The 5,571-nt window shown below is 31.0% G+C and overlaps 1 long non-coding RNA gene across 1 annotated transcript; it reads right to left on the minus strand.

The window, feature by feature from the left end:
- Positions 1–3,639: 3,639 nt before the first annotated feature.
- LOC133033934 (uncharacterized) lies at positions 3,640–4,828 on the minus strand. The gene is made up of 2 exons (XR_009685947.1): positions 4,691–4,828; positions 3,640–4,115 (listed from the first exon to the last, which is right to left on the minus strand). It is a non-coding gene; the product is annotated as an uncharacterized LOC133033934 (long non-coding RNA).
- Positions 4,829–5,571: the final 743 nt, after the last annotated feature.

The following is a 5,571-nucleotide window of genomic DNA, read 5'->3' on the forward strand; positions in this document are numbered from 1 at the left end:
AGTGCAAGTGGGAGTTTGTTGGGTTTTACGCCCTAAATAAAACTCATTTCAATATAATCAGATTTACTTATTAATATAGATCAGAAATAACATTTAATGTTGCATGGTTCACACGATTTATTTCATGATTATATGTACATAATGTATGAATTCATATGAAACCCTTTTCACATACTTGATCCTGTTTATTGTGTTGTCAATATATTGGAAAGTAAACATGACTATGTGAATAAAGTTTCCTAGAGTTATCAGACACAGGGTTTTACTGATATGATAATCTACAACAGAGTTTACTTGCATTTGGAGAAATGCTATGTTCTTTCCAAAGCATTGGTTAAAGTAAAGCTCAGGTTGGGTGCATGGAGTATGCATCGGAAGGGACCGATATTGAACTTTGACTTAGATTTATTAAACTTACCGTAATATCTATTCAAGTCAATATCGCCTAGTTGATCCTAGATCAAATGATCTTAATCCTGTTATGATTAGGCTCAATCTCAAGAGGTTATTCGTGTTCTTTGATTTGTTAGTTAAGCCTACTTTTAGGTCAGGGTGATACGTACATTTTGGGAACACGGTAGTGCAATTGAGTGGGAGCGCTAACATAAACATGGAATCTATAGCTTCTATCTGGCGAATAGTAAGTAAAGGATGATCTCCTTCGAGCTTGACCAAACGAAAATAAATGGTGGAGATCTCATTTCACATAAGCTGAAATATCATTTATACGGGATTAAGTGTTTTAAGGATTAAATACATTGTAGGGTGTAACGGTAATCTAATCCCTTTACAGTGTAGATCATTCATATAGAGGATCATTGATCAAATTAGGATTATAACAATGGATAACTTATGATGTGTCTATATGGTGGAACATATAGAACATTCTATATACTGAGAGTGCAATTCTAAGTTCTATGCGTGGATTCAACGAAGAATTAATAAGTCAGTGAATTTAGGTAATAAATTCTTGATCTGCTTATTGGAAGCTCGGTTATATAGACCCATGGTCCTCCCACTAGTTGAGATAATATTGCTTGTAAGACTCATATAATTGGTTTTGATTAATCAATTATAATTCTCAAATTAGACTATGTCTATTTGTGAATTTTTCACTAAGTAAGGACGAAATTGTAAAGAAAGAGTTTTAGGGGCATATTTGTTAATTATGATACTTTGTATGGTTCAATTAATAAATATGATAAATGACAATATTATTTAATAATTATTTATAGTTATTAAATAGTTAGAATTGGCATTTAAATGGTTGAATTTGAAAATTAGTGTTTTTGAGAAAATAGAAATAAAATTTGTGAAAACTGTAAAATCCAAGTAAGGCCCATTACACACCATGGCTGGCCATTTGGGATGGTTTTTCAAACTGATATTTTCATTATTTTAATGCCAAATAATTCAAACCTAACCCTAGTGGAATGCTATAAATAGATAGTGAAGGCTTCAGGAAATTTACACTTAACTTTCTACTTTTTCCTTCAGAGAAAAACCTGAGCCTTCTCTCTCTATACCTAGCAGCCACCTTCTTCTCTTTCTTCTTCCTTGAAATTTCGAACCACTTAGTGATTAGAGTAGTGCCCACACACAGCAAGTGATACCTCAATCATAGTGAGGAAGATCGTGAAGAAAGACATTCAACAAGAAGGAGTTTCAGCACTAAAGAAGGAGAGAAAGAGATCCAAGTTCAGATATTGATAATGCTCTGCTACAGAAAGGAATCAAGGGCTAGATATCTGAACGGAAGGAGTCATATTATTCTGCTGCACCTAATGTAAGGTTTCTAATACTTTATATGTGTTTATTTCATAATCGTTTTAGAAGTTCATATTTAGGGTGTTAATCAACATACTTGTGAGTAGATCTAAGATTCTGGTAAAATAATTTCCAACAAAATATACCTTGGAAATTTTTTCTACTCGTTTGATGTGTAGATGTTGACCATGTAAGAAGTTATACAAATTTAATCTAAACCATTTATATAAAGTGAGAAACAACTACTGTTAATAAAATATGTGTATTACCAACTTCAAATATGCCAAAAATAAATAAATGCTCTTTCCCTCTCCTATTATTTACTTCTAACACAACTTCATTACCACCATTTCCAACACCTATAAACATAAATTAATTTATCAAAAAGATACAAATAAGATGATGTTAATATTATAATGGAAAAATTTAGATTCATATCATACCTATAATATTTTCATTGATTATTATTCCTCGATTTATAATTTCATAATTCCTTTTATGCTTGGTGTTTCGTAGAATAGCACTATTTTCATGAATAGTTATTGTACCCACAGTTGAAGAAGATTTATCATTCTCGAATTTTTTTTTTAGATATACATGCTTTTTCTGCAGAACTCATTTTCCCAGGACCTTTATCTACATTTGTTTCCTTTTCCTTTTTTCTCAAAGCATAATTTTCTCTCCTACGCTTGTTAACTGCTGCTCTCTTATAATCCTCATGTTGTTCGCCATTCTTAATTTGACTATTCATCTCAACCAATTTTTCAGAAGCATTAATTTTGTGGTATTCATATTATTAGATTGTTTTCATAATGCATAAAGCTCTCTTCGTCTTTTATTAATTGCATGTTTTCTATTGGCTTCGAGTAAATCTTGTTTTCGTTTCATTTTGTAAATGAAAGAACCACTTACTATCTGTACAATAAGAAATTGATCTTGATCCTCATTTAGTAGCATTAAAGTTTGTATACATCCTGCTATAAAATAGAAATCGCTCAACACTTGGAATCCTTTCGTGATCTATATAACTTAATTTAGTTTGATTAACATAAACAGACAAAGTATAAAAGTACAAAGTTAATAATATGTCCGAATAATAAGTCTTCTTTTTTTGTCGTATAAAAATATAGACTGAAGATAGATTATTATCTACTGCATACCCTTATTTTTTTTTTATTTTTCTCATTTATTTGATCTAAATCTTACTAAATAATGTCTAAATTTGAGTTTATAACTACCAAATAGTACATATCTAATTACAATCCTTTTCTTAAGATAATGTAACGGTTATATTAATTATAAGATATGAATGGTGTTATCAAAATTATATATAAAGAAAGTTGTGGTTGGTTAGCTATATATAATAATAAATTTTATAAATGGGTTTATTATATTTTTAGTAATATGTTTGTTATAATTATTTCCTACAAGTATATTAATGTAAAGTTCCATCACAAAAGATACGATCAGCCTAATCAATTAGTTCGGCCGAAGTGATGAGATCAGCCGAATCAATTACTTTGCTATAACTCTAATCTATACCATATTAATTTGTAAAATCCTAATGAGTACTTGAACCGCCTATCTTTTTCTTCCTTCTCACAGCTCCACCACTACGATGGTTTCTTCTCTTTTACCGTAATTCATAACTTTTTCTTCTTCTGACCATCACTCACAGACGAAGACGGTTCTAAACCCACAAAACCGAAGCCTCTCAAACCCATGAACTCAATAATAATCTTATTGGCATATTATTTGGTCATTTGGGTATACTAATTTTATTCTGTCTATATATTCAAATTAATGTGTTATATATTTGGTTGTACTAATTCTATTCTATCTATGATACAAAATGGTCACAGAACAATTCCATAATGCATAAAGGGTAAACAGAGTAATAGCAAAATCAGAGCAAAACAAACAGAAGCAAAACTGAAACAAACAGAAACCCAATAAACAAATACCTGATGGATTTTAAACAAATGGTGGAGAAGAAGAGCCCTCCATGGTCGTCATCACAATCACCAACACCATTAGCCTTGATAAGGTAGAAAATAGTGGTTTGGTTTGGTGGAGGAATAACCAAGAAAAAAACTCCCAAAGTCAAAGGTAAAAAATAGTGGTTTAGTGGAGGAAATGCATAGTCAGTATTTGTGCCTCGTCCTCAGCATAGGCAGCAAATATTGTTATGGTGGCTGACTTTGCAACTGCTGCAGTTAGGATTTATTAGTTTTTTTGGAAAAAAAAAAAGCTTAAGTAATGTGAATTATTTGTATTGGTAAACAGAGAAGAGCCTTGCCTTGATTAGGTTGTTCTTGATCTTTTCTTGAGTTGTTCATACAAAGAACCTAGCAGTAATTAGAAGTAGCATCAAATATTAAAATAGAATGAAACTATGAAGACTTTCTCCAAGAGTTTGAACTTTTCAGGAGAGAAAATTTTTGCTCCATAAATAATACTTATACCAAACTAACTTTCTTCATAATTAAATATAAAATAAACTGATGAAAAAAAAAAGATGATTATTTTGAAATATAATTAACAAAACGTACAATACTTGACAAAATTTGCAAATCTTGAAAGTACTGACTATTGACTAATGAAGTGCAGCTTCAAAGTACGAATAAATAGGAGTTAAATGAAAGAATGGTAATTTTAGTTGCTCCTCCTTTAGTTGATGTATTGCAGCAACAAATATTTATAATTTCCATACAACAATATGAATAACATAGGGCATAATAAAGAGCTGCTCAGTTTTCTTTGGGATTGAACCCTTAAATTCTAAATGGAAACAAAATTAAACAGACTAAGATCCATTACAACTCTCAAATCTATAATTTTATAAAAATTAGACCATTTTCATCAAAACCCTCAAAATCTAATTGGAACCGAAATATATAGAAACAAAATAAAGAAAAGATACCTAGAGTTTTGAGTTTTTTCACAACGATGGCTTCAGATGCGCCAGTAACTTGATTAGGCCTTCCCAGTTCAAAGCTTAAACTCAATCTCTCTCTGCTTCAGAAATGAACAGTTGAGAAAGAAGCTAATGAAAGAGGCATTTGGGATTAAGTTAATGAGATGGAAAATGAAAGAAACTAATGAAAGAGGCATTTGGGCTGACTCAATTTTTTTTGAAAGAATAAAGGAAAAGAGTCATAGCCCTAGCTACATTTCATTCTTTACAATATTCACGAATCAAATGGTTGTAAGACTCACCTGAAAGTTCTTCTCCAGTTCTAGGACGAAGACAGTTGTGAGGAAGAAAGAGGAGAAAAGAACAGCTAGTAGGAAGACGCGCCTCTTAGTTTTAAAATTAAGATAAATAAAAGTGTAGAAAAAGACAAAATAAAAGGACTAAACAACAAGACGTGTCTCTTAGTTTTAAAATTAAGGTAAATAAAAGTGAAAAGTGTAGAAAAAGATAAAATAAAAGGACTAAACAACACGACAAAATAGATGGACGAAAATTGAAAATGCTCCTTCATCTTTATATAAATGGTATAGATATATTGTAAAGATCATTGCTATTAGGCACCAGTGGTGCCTAGCACCTTCTCGACATGTCGCGTTGCGATTAGTTAGCGATACTCCCTAAAAGCTATTATATTGAATTATATGGGACCCGATACTTAATTGGACCAATAACGGTATTGACACATAGAGAGTTCTAGGCACCACTGGTGCCCTTTAGAATTTCTCTTTTTAAAATGTAACTGACTATTGACCAGCCAACCATAGTGAGGTAAATAATAAGTGATTGAATAATATAATTAAAAAAGAACAAAAGAACAATAAAGTAAA

The sequence above is a fragment of the Cannabis sativa genome, chromosome 2 (assembly GCF_029168945.1).
Source record: "Cannabis sativa cultivar Pink pepper isolate KNU-18-1 chromosome 2, ASM2916894v1, whole genome shotgun sequence".
Classification (NCBI taxonomy): Eukaryota; Viridiplantae; Streptophyta; class Magnoliopsida; order Rosales; family Cannabaceae; genus Cannabis; species Cannabis sativa.